Raw genomic sequence first — 18,073 nt, 5'->3', positions numbered from 1 at the left:
AAAAGTCACCTAACTTCCAAAAGTATAGCATCCCTGATAGCATCTTACACCTCCTTTTCTCAAAAAAAGTCACTTCCCTCCTAGATTAAAAAAAAATCCCATAAAAGCCTTCTAACTTTTCTGATTTGATAAAGAACACACCACATTCAACCCTATTTCCTTTGATCATACTGTTTCCTTCTCTTGGAATACCCTAAAGCCTTTTCTCTAGCTATCCAAGTCAAAACCAAGCTCATGTCTCAATGCCACCAGGAAATTACCCACACTCTACCAGCCCATACTGATCTCTCCCTTCTTTCACTTATTTACAATTCACCCTGACACAATCATATATTGTCTCCTCATATCTCCTTCATGTGTTAGTCTTGTTTCACCAACTACATTATGAGTTCATTGTGAGTAATAATTAGTGTTATACTTTTAAAAAAAATCCTTCGCAGCATCTGGCACAGAGCTGATGTACCACTGGATAAATGTATTTAATTGAAATGAATTTGGATTGAGCATTTTCCCTCCCAGAATCTCAGTGTTAGAAAGGACTTCAGAGACCATACAGTTCAACCTACAACAAAAAAAATCCCTTCTACAATACACCTAACAAGGGTCATCCAATCTTGAGAGAATTGAGAGAAATATACTGCCTTCCAAAGAAACCCATTCTGTTTTTGGATAGGCCAATTATTTAGGAAGTTTTTTATTTATTTCAAAGCTAAGTTTGCCTGTTTGTAATTTCTACCCACTGTTCTTTTTATTTCCTTTGGTTAGGCAATAGGGTTAAGTGACTTGCCCAGGCTCACACAGCTAATAAATGGTATGTGTCTGAGGCTGGATTTGAACTCAGGTCCTCCTGAATCCAGGTCTGGTGCTCTATCCACTGCACCACCTAGCTGCCCCTACCCACCATTCTTAATTCTGCCTTTTGGGACTACGCAGAAAAAAAAAAAGATCTCTAATTCCTTTTCCACATGCCAACCCTTTCAATGCTTGAAGATAACCATCCTAAGTCTTCTAAATAAACATCTCCAATTCTTTCAATTGATCAGCATGATTTCATAAACTCAAAGCCTCTGACTATCCTGGTTGCTCTCTTCTGGATGCCTTCTAGCTTATCAATGCCCTTTTCAACATGTGACACATGGTTACTGGACACAGTACTCCAGGTACGGACTGACCAGAGAAGAATACAGTAAGGCTTTCACACAATGCGTTGCTTAGTACAGCCAACGATTACTTAAAAAAAAATTGTTTTGAGAGCTGCTTCTGGGAGCCAAGGTGGTGGAGTAAGAAGTAAGTCACTCTTACCCTCCCTTATTGACCTCTGAAAGCCCAGAAAATATCACCCCAAGAAAAATCCTAGAACAGCTGAACCAGCAGAAAGACAGGGTACAGCAGTCTTATAGACCAGGAAGCTTGGGACATTAATGGGAAAGGCCCCTCTTACTCTGGAGGATGGGGGAGCAGTACAGAACAGGAGGCGTCCCAGCAAGCTAGCAGAAAGCCCCACCTCAGCATACCAGGGGGAGATCTTGAACCTTAGGGTGGTAAAGCAGGCAAGCACCAACACCAGGACCGCTAAGTGCCTCAGTACGGGCAGGGGAACTGGCAGAAAACAGCTTGGAAAACCATGTGCCACATGGTGTTTTACTGCGGCTAAGTCTTCTGGTGCCTCAGCAAAACTCTGGGAAGTGCAACTCCAAGAGAGAAAGCTCCAGGCTGAGAAACATCCTGCAGCAGCGAAACATTCTTGTGCAAGGCCCAGGTGAGCAGGAGCCAAAGAAAGGAGCATAAGGCCTGGGAGAGCAGGCATCCTCCAGGGGCAAGATTCCCCAACCTTACCCTTAGAGCCCCAGTGTTGCTGATTCCAGCCCAACACCAGGTAAGTTGCCAGAACCCTGTAGTCTCCAATTGCCAGTACCTGAGGCCCCAGCACACAAAGCCAGTAACCAGGCCAATGACCACAGCACAAGAATCTTGGCTCAGTACCCCCTGCTCTCCATCAGGAGAGCTTAATTTTTTTTAAAAGTCAGGAAATAAGCAAACACCATGAGCAAAAAGAAATGTACAATGGTCATAGATTCTTATTATGGGGATAGGGAAGATAAAGGCAGAAATTCAGAAGAGGGCAACATTGTCAACATACCCACATCTGGAACCTCAAAAGGGAATATGAACTGGTCTCAAGCCCAAAAAGCCTTCTTGGAAGAACTCAAGAAGGATTTTAAAAATCAAATAAGAGAGGTAGAAGAAAAATTGGGAAAAGAAATGAGAGGTATGCAAGAGAGAGTCAATAGCTTGGAAAAGGAAGGACAAAAATTAACTGTAGAAAACAAGTCCTTAAAAAATACAATTGGCCAAATGGAAAAAAAGTACACTGAAGAGAATAACTCCTTAAAAAGCAGAATTGGCCAAATAGAAAAGAAGGCACAAAAACTCACTGAGGAGAAGAACTACTTAAAAAGTAAAATGGGCCAAATGGAAAAGGAGGTACAAAATCTAATAGAAGAAAACAATTTAAAAAATTAGAATTGGGCAAGCTAGTGACTCTATGAGAGAGTGAGAATCAGTCAAACAGAAACAAAAGAATGAAAAAACAAATGAAAACATAGAATACCTCACTGGTAAAACAACTGACCTGGAAAATAGATCCAGGAGAGATAACTTAAAAATTATTGGTCTATCTGAAAACCATGATGAAAAAAAGAGCCTGGACAGCATCTTTCAGGAAATCATCAAGGAAAACTGCCCTGAGGTCCTAGAACCAGAGGGTAAAATAGCCATAGAAAAAAAATCAGTCAATCACCTCATGAAAGAGATCCCAAGTTGAAAACACTAAGGAATATAGTAGCCAAATTCCAAAATTACCAGGTCAAAGAGGGACTGTCTGATGTTGGCAGCTACCAGGTGAACGTTGTGGCAAGATTGGGGTAGAATCTGGGTATTTGGAAGTCGAGGCAGGGGCTGTGGTAGGCAGAGTCATGGGGAACTGGGATGGGCTGGGTACGGAGAAGCCCTGAGGCAGTGGGCAGTGCTATGTGAGATAAGCTGGGGAAGGATCGGGGTACAAGGAAGTAGCCGGAGCTTGTGCTCCTGAGGCAAGGGGCGGTGCCATGTGGGAGTGGGACGGCAGAGGACGAGTTCCCTTTGCTTAGTCCCCTCCCTATATGCAACGTCAACCCCAGACGCCTCCTTCCTGTGACCTTCCTGACTTCCTGGGTCCCTTTGTGTAGCACTGACCCCAGACGCCTTCTTCCTGTGTCCTTCCTGACTTCCTAGGTCACGTACTCTGTCTATGCACTAATCCCAGATGCCTCCTTCCTGTATCCGGTCCTAGCCTCCTGCGTCACTCCCTCTCCCTTGGTGTGCTAAACTCAGACAGCCCCTTCCGGTATCTGACCCTACAATCATTGGCTAGTAGGCGGGCTGAGGAGGAGGGGCTAAGTAGGTATTTTAGGAACGGTCGCGGTCAGGAGCACGCTCTCTTTGCTCCTGCTCTGATGGCTTGCTGTGATGGCCTCTGAATAAAGCTCTGGTGTTGGCGCCTCCTGATGGCTCGTCTCTGTGTGTTTATCTGGTTGAGGACCGAAGACTGATGAGTGAGTATGACTCTGGCAGCCTGCTCCTTATAGGAGGAGTGTTCGGCGTGGCCGGCATAAGGTTGGCGCGGGCAGTACAAAAGAGAAAATACTGTAAGCAGCCAGAAAGAAACAATTTAAACATCATGGAACCACAGTCAGGATTACGCAGGACCTTGCAGCTTCTACATTAAAAGATCAGAGGGCGTGGAATATGATATTCTGTAAGGCAAAGGAGCTTGGATTACAACCAAGGATCAACTACCAAGTGAAAATGAGCATAATCTTTTGGGGGAGGAGAAGGACATTCAACAAAATAGGGGACTTCCAAATCTTCCTAATAAAAAGACCAGAGCTCAACAGAAAATTTGATCTTCAAATACAAGACTCAAAAGAGACATAAAAAGGCCAACAGGACAGAAAAATCCCCCAACATAGTATTAATAAGGGCAAACTGTTTATATCGCTACAACGGAAGATGACACCTGTAACTCTTAAAAACTGTATTGTTATCACACCATTTAAAAGGCATATACATGGACAGAGGGGTTGGATAGAAGTTGATGTTCATGTAATGATAAAAAAAATCTAATTAGGATGATTAAATGGATCTAAGTAAGTGGATTAAGTGGATCTAATTAAGGGATCGTACTGGGAGAAAAGGAAAGGAGGAGGCAGACAAGGGTAAATTACCTTATAGGACAAGGAACAAAAACTTATTCCAGTAGAGGGAAAGAAGGGAGGGAGATGAGCAGTGTTTGAACCTTACTTTCATCAGATTTGGTTCAAAGAGGGAATAACATAATCAGTTAAGTATAGAAATCTAATTTACCCTATAGGAAGTAGGAGGGGAAAGAGAAAAGAAAAGGGAGGGGGTGAATAGAAGGAAGGGAAGAAATACTGAGGGTAAAGGGGAAGAAAAGGCAATGGGTTAACAGAAGAGAGGGTAGACTGAGGGAGGTGGAGGTAAAAAGCAAAACACCAATGAGGACTTGTCAGATTTATGGAGAACAGAAGAATTTGTGACCAAACAAGAGATAGAGAACATTATGAAATGCAAAATGGATAATTTTGATTACATTAAATTGAAAAGTTTCTGCACAAAGTCAATGCAACCAAGATTCAAAGGAAAGTAGAAAACTGGGAAAGAATTTTTACAACCAGTGTCTCTGATAAGGGCCTCATTTCTAAAATATATAGGGAACTAAGTCAAATTTATAAGAATATGTCATTCCCAAATTGATAAATGGTCAAAGGATATGAACAGACAGTTTTTAGAGGAAGAAATTCTGAGACACCACATCACAACTATCAGATGACAACATGACAAAACAAGAATAAGTGTTGGAGAAGATGTGGGAAAATTGGAATACTAATGCATTGTTGGTGGAGTTGTGAAATGTTCCAACCAGTTTGGAGAGCAATTTGGAACTATGCCCAAAGAGCTATAAAAATGTGCATTGGCTTTGACCTAGCAATAGCATTTCTAGGACTGTATCCCAAAGAGATCATAAAAATGGGAAAAGGATGCCACATGTACAAAAATATTTATAGCAGTTCTTTGTGTGGTAGCCAAGAATTGGAAACTGAGGGGATGCCCATCAATTGGAGAATGGCTGAACAAGTTGTGGTATATGAATGTAATGGAATACTATTGTGCTATAAGAAATGATGAGTGAGCAGACTTTAGAAAAACCTGGAAAGACTTGTATTTATTGATGCTGAGTGAAGTGAGCAGAACCAGGAGAACATTGTACACAGTAACAGCGATGTTGTGCTACATCTAACTTTGATAGACTTAGCTCTTCTCAGCAATGCAAGAATGTAAGACATCTCTGAAAGTTTCATGATGGAAAACGCTATCCACATCCAGAGAAAGTACTATGGAATTTGAATGCAGATTGAAGCATACTATTTGTTCTTTTTTTCTTGTTTTGTTTTGTTTCTTCTTTCTTGTGGTTCCTCCTATTGGTTCTAATTCTTCTTTACAACATGACTAATGTGAAAATATGTTTAATAGGAACGTATATGTGGAGCCTATATCAGATTGTACACTTTCTTAGAGAGCGGGAGACAGAGCTCTTCACACTGTTAACTATCCCTCTCAGCTTTGAGAAGGTCTGATGGAATAAGGAGAATTTCTGACAGAGAAGAGTATGGTTCAATGGCTTGAGGACTTGGGATCTAGTTCTTGCTTTGTCATCTATGAACTGTGTGACCCTGGACAAGGAACTTTACCTTTCCAGGCCTCAGATTCATCATCAACAAGAATTACAGGTCTCTATAGGGTCTCTAAAATATCTTTCAGCTCTAAAAATCTATAATTATATGACATTTACTATGAACTACCATGTAGCCAATACAGCATCTATACCCCATGTGTGCCTTGTAAATTGTGTATGGATTTGCCTATCTTCATTTGTAGACAAGTCTTAGATGTTTCTTGCTATTCTCAAATGTAACATTATATCTCTAGTCTTTCATGCCTAGAATGTACTTCCTCTTCACCTCCTTCCTCCCCTCTTGACTTGCTGTTCTCTTCAAAACAGCTTAGTTGCCATATCTGCTATAGATGTATTCTTGTCCTTCCTGACCCTTTTGAGTTAGTGCCTACCCCTGCTCCAAATTAGTATTTATTTTGTATATAATTTGCATATACTTATATATGGACATGGTTTCTACCCCTCCCTCAGTCCACAATAAAATGTAAGCTCTTTGAGAATGAGAGGCTGTCATTTTTGTATTTGTTTCAATAGGGCCTAGTACAATGTCTGGCACATACTAGAGGTTTGATAAGTGCTTGTTGGTTTCTTGAGGTTTCTAGCAAGACTGTTTCACAACATTAATCAATTTAGTTGATCAATCACAAGGAAATCTCATTCATGACAGGAATCATTATTTATCACCTGCTTTTACCATGCATCTTATGGGCAGCTGCTAGACAAGCTGGACTTTCTTTATAATGTTTGTTTAATATGACAGGACTAACCAGTTTATGGACTCTCCTTTTCCCTGAACTTTGATTTCTTTCTTCCTGCTGCCAGTCTTTTGATTTTTCCATTGCTTATTAACATATTTACCATGAGGATAGAAGGCAAAGGAGGTGAAGGTCAAATTGGTCATTTATACGACTTGTCAATGGTCCCTGTCAATGGGAAATGTTCATTTCCCATGCTTTCTTACAGTCACACAGATAGCAGAGATCTAACTATGCTCTTCAGAATGGTTGTGTGGCTAATGTATATGGCAATCATTGCTGACTGAAAAATGGACAACCCAGTCATATTTTGCATTGGGAGAAGGAGAAAGGAGTTGGCTTTATGGATTTAAAAAAAATCACTAAATTGGGGAAAGACCCGAGTCTTTGAAGTGTAAGTAAGTTGACCCATTCCATTGAAGAACAAGATGTCCCCACATAGATTAGTAAAAATAAATTTTAGTTTTTGAGATACTTTTGCAGTTTGCTTTGGTTCTCTATAGCAAATTCATAGCTGTGTCCCAGGCAAAAGTTTCACATTTTCACAAATTGGGTGAGCACTCTTAAATCCTTGATAGTCAATGAAATAACCAGTTGTTTGGTGAACAATTTTCAGATTAGACTGTGTATGTGAAAACTTTGTTACCATTTAGTTACATTGCTTCAAAAGGGGGAAGGAGAAAAAAAAGGTAATTCTAGCCTACCAGAATGAGGGAGGTAAGAATCCACGTGTTATTTTTGTTGCTAGGGAAAATGTTTCCCTAATATTGCTGGATATCACAGTCTGTCTGCCTTTATCTCTTCCTTGGCAGTGAGGAACAATGCCAATGGAAGGCCCCATTTGGTGTGACTATCAAATGAAACAATGATATTATTAATGGAAAGAATGAAAAATGTCTTCAGCAAAATCTTTTCCCATTCAGATGGTTACAAATCCTTTCCCTCTGTTCTCTTGCCATTGACCAATTTTTACAAACCCATTAGCTGAATACAGTAGCTTCTAATCTTCACTTCTCTACTAGTCTAGAGTTGTTCCTGCGCAAACTAGTCCAGGACTTAATTCTGAACACTTTTTTCTTGTAAGAACTTATTTTTTCTTTTCTTCAAATACAATTTATTGATTTTATTCTTCTTTTTCTCCAAACAGAATCATCGAATTTTATAGGTACACAAATAATTTCGTCTAATGACCTCATCTTACAAATAAACAAATTAGAACCTAGCAAAGTCGAATGACTTGCCTTGTTTTCTACATTTCCTTCAAAAGTCAGTTCAAATGTCTCTTTCTCCAATAAGCCTTTCATGATCCCCCAGCTGTTAGCGCCTTCCCTGGCCAACTTATCTTGTTTTACTTTTGTGTATATTTTATATGTACTTCTGTGTGTACGTATTATCTCCCTGATAGAAGGTAAGCTTCCTGAGGGCAGAGACTATCTGCTCTTGTATGCCAGGGTCTAGCACAGTACCTGGCACATAGTAGGTGCTTAATAAATTTTTGATTGATTTCCCAAGGTCATGTGACTGGTAAATGGCAAAGCTGAAACTAAAACCCAGGTCTCCCAACTCCTAGCCCTGTATTCTTTCTGTAACACTGAATATCTTTTACATTCTGAAGATGACACTAATTTTCCTACCTAAAATCAATCTATCATTTAGCTACTATCTATTCTCTCTCTCTCTTTCTGTGTGTCCATCTCTTTATCTGTCTATCTGTGTATCTATATATCTATGTATCTATCTATGTATTGCAGGTAAGTAACCATGATGCTGGGACACTAGGCATGGCTTTCTGAGGACAAGACTTTGGTGGTTGGCCATATCCCAGGTGAGGTACAGGGGCATTGTTCAGTGGCTGGCTACTATCACTTCTTCACCTGTCCTCTGGAAATAGCATGTGACCAACTTGATGAACCTTGGGCAAATGTCGGAATGTCCTTTCATACCAATAGCAATGTGAATCATTCCACTGCCCTAGCTTCCCAGGCTGCTTCTCCTCATTGGTAGAGACTCTAGCAATTTCATTGAATGAAGTTTGGCCCTCCCTGTCATCTATCTAATTAAATTTTCTTGCTAATAAATGACTTGCTCAAAGTTATACAACTCTATTATTAACCAGCTGGGTGACTGTAGACAAGTCATTTGATCCTCTGGATGTCAGTTTTCTCATCTGTAAAATTAGAGGGTTGGACTAAGTAGTGCAGTGGATAGAGCATTGGACCTAGAGTCAGGAAGACCCGAGTTCAGATCTCTCCTCAGAAACTTTCTAGCTGTATAACCCTGGGCAAGTTACAACCTCTATTTGCCTCAGTTTCCTCAACTATAAAATGGAACACCCACTTTGCAGGATCATTCTGAGGATCAAATGAGATAATATTTGTAAAGTGCTTAGCACAGTGCATGGCAAACAGGAGGTACTATATAAATACTCATTCCCTTTCCCCCTCCTCCTATAATATGAATATGATGTCTATATACACACATATACACACACACAAACACACATATGTATATAGATACATATATATGTATATGTACACTTTACAGTGTTCAAAATATATATAGTATATATATATTCTGCTCTGCTGATAGTCTAGCTGCTTCACTAATGTTTGTATAATACATCAAGGACCTAGGATTTTGTCAGTGTGGGGACTCCTCCCAATCAGGCAGATCACAACCTATGTAGTGTTTATAGTCTTAGAGAGCCTATGGTGACACATCTATTAATAATGTGTCAGAGGTGACATTTGAACCTAGGTCTACCTGTCTTGAGGTAACTAAATGGCTCAATGGATAGAGCACCAGCCTGGATTCAGAAAGACCTGAGTTCACATCAGGCTTCAGACGCTCACTATCTAGTGTGAGCCTGGATAAGTTATTTAACCCTGTTTGCCTCATTTTCCTCATCTGTAAAATGAGCTGGAGAAGCAAACAGCAAATGACTTCAATATCTTTGCCAAGAAAACCCCAAATGGGGTCATGAAGTGGGCCATGACTGAAATGACTGAACAACATTAGAATATGTGTATGCAAGTATGTATGTATTTATGCATATATACATTTATTAACTTTTATTTATGATGTATATATTTGATGTATACTTATTGATGACTCTCAAGGTTAACTTAACTCTTAAGGATAACTCTTAAAGCTCTGTCAACCATGCAGGGTGAGAGGAGATATGTATAGTCAATCACTTAGTACTGACATCCCAGATTGGGTTACATTCTAGCTTACATTAAAATGTAAATTTGTGGAGGATAAGGATTATGTTATTCTTTTTATTTAAACTTCTAGCAACTAGCAAGTGCCTGGCACATAGTAGGTAGTTAATAAATAACTTTTGACTGATTGACCTAATGAAATCATTAGACATTTTGGAGCCTCAGTTTCTTCATTTGTGAAATGAAGTGTTTGGTCTAGCTGTTAGACTTTCTCTTGTCTGCAGAATGCTGTGATTCCTAGATTTACCCCACACTGGGTAAAAAAGGAAGAAAACGAAGGTATCTGCTCAGGGAGCTAATGGTTTGAAGAGAGGAGTGTACCTTTATGGATATAAAGACTCCATCTGTATTAGTAATTCTTTGTATTTCTGCAGGGGCCTGATTTGAGTTGTTCCAAGGGCTGAATAAACATGCATTTATCCTCAAAACACCCTGTGAGTTCCCTCGTGTGGTCTGGGGAGGGTGTGGGGCTGAGTGGTGAGAGCCCAAGATTAGCTCTCAGCCACATTTATGGATTCTGGCCCCTGTTGGGAAATCACTTAACCTCCATGTGCCTCAGTTCACCATCAATAAAATCATAATGATAATAATAATAATAATTTCTAGCCTCAAAGGGATGGTAATAATTAGTTTGCATTCAGAAACTACTTGAGAACTTCAGCTGCAAATTGCTGGCTGAATGGGCCAGCCTGCCCAAAGGGGACAGCTTGGGGTTCTGAGGCTCTGGAGGATAAGTGACCTGTATCCAGGCACAAGAGAGGGCCAAAGGAAGAAAGAAGAACAGAATGGCCCCTGTCCTGGCTCTAAGCTTTCTTCTCTAACTACACCAGACCGCTGGCCCTGCCTCTGGTAATTAGAAATTACTTCAGCACATAAACAGGCACTTCAAAATGTTTTCTTTTAACAACAGGCCAACCTCTTCTCCTGGCCACGGGGAGAGGGGGAAACAGTTTCTGCTACCCACTATCCCCACCTCCTTTTCAGCTTGGCCCGAGGAACCCTCACCCCAGAGGGCAGCATCCATAGAGAAACATCTGCTCTGGTAATGGCCCCCTTCCAGCATCCCTTGTAAAAATGGCCTCCCTGCTGTATCAATTACCAGTGCATTCACATGGCCTTTAATTCTTAGTGACTGCCCGCAGTGCCCTCCCTGCTCATCCCTGGAATAGCCTCCTTCTGTCCCCTTCCAACCTTCTCTCTTCTCCTCTTTAGGAAAGTTCCCGAAGTGTTCTCCCGACAAAGCTGCAGTTATTGCCATTGGCTATTCCTATGCTGCCCCTAAACACCCCTTCCATACACCATGTCCTATGTAGTGGGTGATAACAACTTTGTTTGTGTTTAATTAGCTCTTGGTTTATGAGGGCAGTTTGTGTTTGGGGTGTGGCTGTTTTAGTGGGTTCTATTGCCCTACAGAAATATATGTATAGAGGTGGCTACATTTGTGTGGGCCCTCGCCATGCTTGCGGCTCCAGGGCTGGGAGCTGGAAGGCTGGGCTCTGACTACATTCCTGATTTGAGTAATGCATTTGACCCGTTCCTAGCCTGAGCTTCCTTCCATTAGAGATACTGCTTGTCATTTGGATTGGAAGGCCTCCAAAGCACTGCTTCAGCAGATTCCCATGATGCCAGACCACTAGGCAATATTTCTAGAAGTGGTAGGTTTGCTTCTTCCTATTGCACGTCACCCTATAAAACTGTATAAATGCTGGTTACTCCACATACTATTGGTCAAATGCCCCTTTCCCCAATCTTTTAGGGTCACATGACCCTGACATTCTCTCTCTCTCTCACACACACACACACACACACACACACACACACACACACATATATATTTTATCTTTAAAGATCATAGCACTGAAGCACTGAATACAGGACCCATATCATGAACTAAAATATAAAAAAGAATAAACAAGGTGTGATTATCAAGCCATTTGACAGTTTGATTTTCAAATGAACATAATCAGAACTCGAATGTCCAAACTAGCATCTGTAAGCCTTCAAAGAATTCAGACTTGGAAGACCATAATTTATTCCCATGATACTCTCACTGATCAAAAATCGCTCCAGAACTTTGGGAATTCCCTTCAGAGCCTGCAACATGTTTTGAATAATCTTGGTGATGGTCAGTCTTCCCTTTTTGAGGGTAGATATGATTTTTAGAAATAGCCAGAAAGTTTGGGATGCCAAGTCTAGTGAACAAGATCAAACTGAGTAATATTATTCATATTATTTTTCATGCAATGAAAGAACTGGATTCTCTTGAGAGTCTATGATTCCAAAGGCACTGGGCATACAAAGAAAAAACAGTCTCTGCCCTCAAGGGGCTATTACATCCCCAGTCCCTAACAGTGCATGGCACATAGTAGGCATTTAAAAAATGCTTGTGGTATTAACTGATGAAGTTATCCAAAATAGTCTTAAATTAGCATAATGTTCTTTCCAGGTTACCACATATTTCTCTTTCTAAATATTTATTTTTAATTTTTGTCACTGTTGATAAGTAGTGTGGCATGATGGATAGAGAATTAAGCTTTAAAAGCTGGGCATGTTTACTCCCTCTGAAACATACTGGCTGGGTGACCCTGGGAAAGTAAACAGCTAAGCAGAAGATGCCAGCTTGCATTAATAAAGGGATTTCTTCACCTAGGAATTCCCTGTTCCAATGAAATCACATATCTAATCTCTATTCTGAATCTATTTTTTTTGTCATTTTCAACTTCAAAAACACCAAAAAAATGAACCCTTCCATGTGCAAAGAATAACATAAAAGAGAAGAAACTTTGTGCTCATTTAAAAAGTACATGTTTAATTTTTCAGTAAAGTTTCATAGCTCTTTCACTTCTCTGTGTGGCTCTCTGAACCTTTTTCTGATCTCTTCTAAGCATTTTCTTTAAATGCTTCATTGCCAATCTTTTCTTTGGGAGTCATTATTATCATTATTCCCCCTCTGCCACCCAATTCTCCCCAAAAATATATTTAAAAAGAACCCTTGAAAACACCTTCCTTGTAACTAGTTAGCTTAGCCAAGCAAAACAAATTCAACCATTGATCATGTACAAATACGTGTGTCTCATTCTGTACATAATCCATCACCTCTTAAGAGGTGGGAGTCATGCTTCATCATTAGTCATCTGGAACAGTAGTTGAAAATGACATCGACAAGAATTTTTAAGTTTTTGAAAATTGTTTTCCTTTAAAATGTTAGAGTTATTGTCTAAAGTGTTCTCTTGTTTTTTTTCACATCATTCTACATTAATTGATAGATTTTTCCAAAAACATTCCTAGAGTTTCATGTGCAATCATCTTTTTTATTGTACTGTGTTATGGAAATGCTTGTTTTGTTCTATGAAGTGAAAATAAAATAATTTTTAAAAAAGATGGGAAAAACAAATATCTCATTACAATTACATACATGCAATTCGTCTATCCATTTTCCAATTGATGGGAATCTACTTTGTTTCCAGTTCTTTGCTACAATATAAAGTGTTATTATAAATATTTTCCTACATATGTCTTTCCCTCTTTCTTTTTTTTTTTTTTTTGCCTTTTTTTGTGAGGTAACTGGGGTTAAGTGACTTTCCCAGGATCACGCAGCTAGTAATTGTCATGTGTCTGAGGCTGAATTTGAACTCAGGTCCTCCTGACTCCAAGGCCAGTGCTCTATCCATTGCACCATACATCTAGCTGCACCCCCTCTTTCTTTTATTTCTTTTGGGGTATAAGTCTAACAGTGGTATCCCTGAGAAAAAAAATATACACAATTTAATGACTTTCTGAATATGGTTTCAAATTGCTTTCCAGAATGTTTAAATGATTTTTTTTAGCTCCAACAGCAGTGTATTAGTATGCATGTCTTCCTATTTCACCTTCAGTAGTTGTGGGGGAAGCCCAGGAGCTGTTTTAATTTTCACATATCTTATTAATTATTTGAAACAATTTTTTTCATGACTGTTGATAGTTTCTTTTTCTTCTTTTGAGAATTGCATACTCATACCCTGTGATCATCTATCTACTGGGGATGGCTCTTGTTCTTATATATTTCGATCTATTTCCCACTTAGCTTAGATTATCAGACTTTTATCATAAAAACTTACAGCAAAGTTTTTCCCAGTTCACTTTTTCCCTTCTAATTTTAGCTATATTGATTTTGTTTAAGCCATAATTGCAATGTGCGAGGTATATGAAAAAAACATAGAAAAGCATACACTAAAGGTTTTTTAAAAGATTTTTTTTAGTGCCATGGGCCCCTTTGGCCATCTGGTGAAGCCCATGGACCCTTTCTCAGAATAATGTTTTTAAATAATTTAAAGAAATGCCAAATTTCAGTAAGAGGTTAGTGAAAATAAAGATTTTTTCCCATCGAAATCCATGGACCCCCTGAAATTTATCCATGGATCCCTTGTGGATCTGTGGATCCCAAGTTAAAACTATTGACCTATACAAAGTGATGAAAAATGAAATCAGTAGAACTAGAATTGCATACCCACTAGGAAAAACACAACTATATAAAAAGAAAAAAAAAGAAAAGAAAGATGAGAAACAGGGTCAAAAGTGACTTACACAGACTTAGAAGAGGGCACAAAACAAAAGCATTTTTCTTGATAGGTGAACTTTTGCCTTAACTTGCCAGAAAGTCTTCCCAGACATTTCCAAACTAGGCTGCTTCTTATGGACTCCCTACCCCCACCATTTCCAGCTCTATGTATTGTCTTTCCTTGTTAAAATGCAAGATCCTTGAAGGTAGAGACTGTTGCTAGGTTATATATTTGTCACCAGCACCTGGCACACTGTAAGTACTTAATAGTTTTTTTTTTTCCATTTCATTCATTCTTTGCCTATTTGTTGTTTGTTTGATTATTTTTCTTTACAGCTGATAAGTTTATAATATTGTTAAAAGATGTACATGCTTCACATCCCGTTTACTCTCTTGGATGATTTCCCTTAATGATAAATGAACATAAACAAAAAATCATCTATTCAATGAGGTGACAGCTAACACAAGCAGGATTTTACTTATAAATGACTGCCAGTCTCTGGATACGTACTGTGTCCAAAAGTGAGTTCTGGTTGTTCAGTTGTCTTTGATTTGGGATCTTTTGAATCTTCTTCCAGGATAATCAAGTATAAGAGACAGATCAGAGGGCCTGATTTCTACACAACTGTAGGGAACTACCCTAGTTCATTCTGACTATTGGGGAATAAAAACTGGCCTTTGAACCCAGGCAATTAGATGAATTCAAAAGTAGAATAGAGGTAGTTGGTTTTCCCTAGTTGGACATCTTTAAGAAAAGGTTGGGTAACTGTCCACTTGAAAGGGATGCTGCTGAAGGTCATGATCTGCATAGTTGGGGGGAGCGCTTATAATGATGAGATCATTGATCCATTTGAGCATACTAGTATGGCTATTTAGAGATAGCTGTGGGAGTAGCAGATAGAATGTTAGACCTGGAGTCTAGAAGAACCAAGTTTAAGTCTTGCCCTTGACCTTACCACTTAATAGCTAAGCAAATCACTTAACTGCAGACAATGATCTAAGAGTTATCTACTAGATCATAAACTGGTTACAATCTGCACTGGTAAGTAGCAGGAGTGCCATACATTGGGAAAGTCACAGAATATTAGTGTATGGACATTTTATTTCAAGAGATCCCTTATTGTTAACTGGATTGTAGATCAAAATAGCCCTAGTTCTGCTGCTACTTACAAGTGATAATGAAATTGCTGATTTCATTACAAAGTAGAAAGGTTGCCTGCAGGTATGTGAGTGTCCATTTCCATTTATCTCAGAGGAAAGGCAACTATAGTGACTAATTTATCATTTTACTCCACAGCAGAGGTGAGGTGCCATTCTTTCAGTGAGCCGTGCATTCAAGCAACTTCTTACAAGACAGGCAATTCCATGTACAAAATATGGATTCTCCATCTGATTTCTAATATTTCCCCTTTTCAAATAATTCCTTCTTTTCTGACTCCAGTATTATTTGGTGAATTTCATGGCTATAACAAAGAACCAAGTTATAGAGGAATTATGAAATAAATAAATATAAAGATCCTTAGGGATCATATGGATCAACTCTATTTTTTCTTAATTTAAAAAGTGTTTTATCAATTCCTTTTGCTATTTCATTAGTCATTTCTATAGAACTGCCCCACCAATGACTCTTCTCTTATAACAATGGAAAACAATTAAGCAAAACCAATGGCTGTAATGACTATACCTGACAAAATATGTCATTTTTACCCATAACCCTCCACCTCATTACCAAAATAGTCATAAGATCATAAATAGAAGGAAACTTAAAGGTCATCTATTCAGAAATAGAAAGGAACTTAGAGGTCATCTAATTCAATTCCCTCATTTTACATACAGGGAAACTGAAGCCCAGATGTGTTAAGTAACTTGCCTAAAACCACACAGCTAGTAGGAACTGGGATTTAAATCCAGGGTTTCTGCCTCCAAATCCAGTGATCACTCCAAATTCCACCATGCCATGCTATAGGAAATATTCTCTCATCTCTTCTCCATGACTAAGATTGGTCATTACAATTACTCAGTGTTTGGTTTCCACTCAGTGATCTTTTCATTTATATTATTGCAATTATGTTCCTACCTTCTCATTTAACAGATTAGGAAAATGAGGCCCAGAGAATTGACATGACTTGCCTAGGGTCACAAAATTAGGAAGCAACAAAACTAGGACTAGAACCCAGGGCTCCTACCTAGTACATTTTCCACAGTCATTCAGATTGTATTTGAGGTATTATTTTAGTATTGAAGTTACACACATCCAGTTCTCTCATTGACTTTTCTTTTTCATTTTTTTCAATTAATAAAAATCTGTTTTCTCTCCTTTCCCCTCCCATGAAAAAAGAAAGACAAAACCTTTGTAACAAATATGTGTAGTCAAACAAAACAAACTCCTGCATTAGATATGTCTAAAATGAGTCACATTCCATATCCTGAATCCATTGTGTCTTTGTCAGGAGGTAGGTAGTATACTTTATCATCACTCCTCTGGAATCATGATTGGTAATTCAGAGTTCTTAAGTCTTTCAAATTTGTTTGTTTTTCACAGACTTAACTTAGTTTATCTTCAGGGAAGACCAAAAGTCTGAAATATTGCTGTTGAGAGGGAACTGAGAAAAGGTGTTTCAAAAGCATGACCACATCACCGGTGTATATGCAGATACTGGGGATTCAATGCAGGTATACTTTTGTTTATTATTTTTCAGTCTAAGGATTAGAGACTTCTTTGAGCCATTTTATATACCCAGGAATGTGTAACTCAACAATAGCATCTGGATTTTTTACCACAATTCCTCATGGCGTGTACAAAACCGTAAAGTCAAAGAGTTCTATTCCAGGTCACATGTGGAGTCAGAAACTCAACCAGATTGGAACACAAGGTGCTTTTGGTCAAGGCTAGCCCCAGGCAAGATGGTGAAACAGGAAGAGCTGAGTTTTTGTGCCTCCTTCTGTGTCCGTCCACCTGATGCTAAGTGTTGAGACTTGCTATGTTTGTCCAGAGCTTTAGGGCCTGTAAGTGCCAGGAAAAATTTTGAAGGCTAGACTGGGAGAACCAGGAATATGTCAAAGTTGAGGACCTAGTTTTGTCATGGTCACCAACCAGGCCAGCAGTTCTTAGATTATGAGATAACCACAATAATGGTGTGAAGGAAAACAACCTCAAAAGAGCTCAGAACATTCATCAAATCTGTGACCTCAGAAAACCAATGATGAAACAAAGCACCCATCTCTTTGCAGGGAGGCAATAGGTGAAAGCTGCAAAATGAGATATGTATTCTCAGATGTGCCCAATGTGTTGATTTATTTGCTCAACTATACCTATTCATTATAAGGCAGGACTTCTAGTTTGTGTGTGTGTGTGTGTGTATGATCAGTGGGTAGTGATAGACATGCCAAAAATAGCATCAATAAAATATTTTTAAATGCACAGAAGAAAACAAAAAGTAAAAAAAAAACTGCAGAAGGAGGCACAAATAGAGGACTTTGTTGTTGTTCAGTCGTTTTAGTCATGTCCAACTCTTCATGACCTCATTTGGGGTTTTCTTTGTAGATATACTGGAGTGATTTGCCATTTTCTTCTCCAGTTCTTTTGATGGATAAGGAAACTGAGGCAATTAGGGTCAAGTGATTTGCCCAGGGTCAGCTAACTAGAGACTGATCTGGGAATTTAATTTACATCCTCTTGCTTCTCATTTTACAGATGAGGAAACTGTTAAATGATTTGCCCAGGGTCAAACAGCTAGTAAAGTATCTGAGGGCAGACTTGAAC

Source organism: Vombatus ursinus, unplaced genomic scaffold (genome assembly GCF_900497805.2).
Source record: "Vombatus ursinus unplaced genomic scaffold, bare-nosed wombat genome assembly UNPS02014791.1, whole genome shotgun sequence".
NCBI lineage: Eukaryota > Metazoa > Chordata > Mammalia > Diprotodontia > Vombatidae > Vombatus > Vombatus ursinus.
This window is presented reverse-complemented; position numbering follows the sequence as displayed.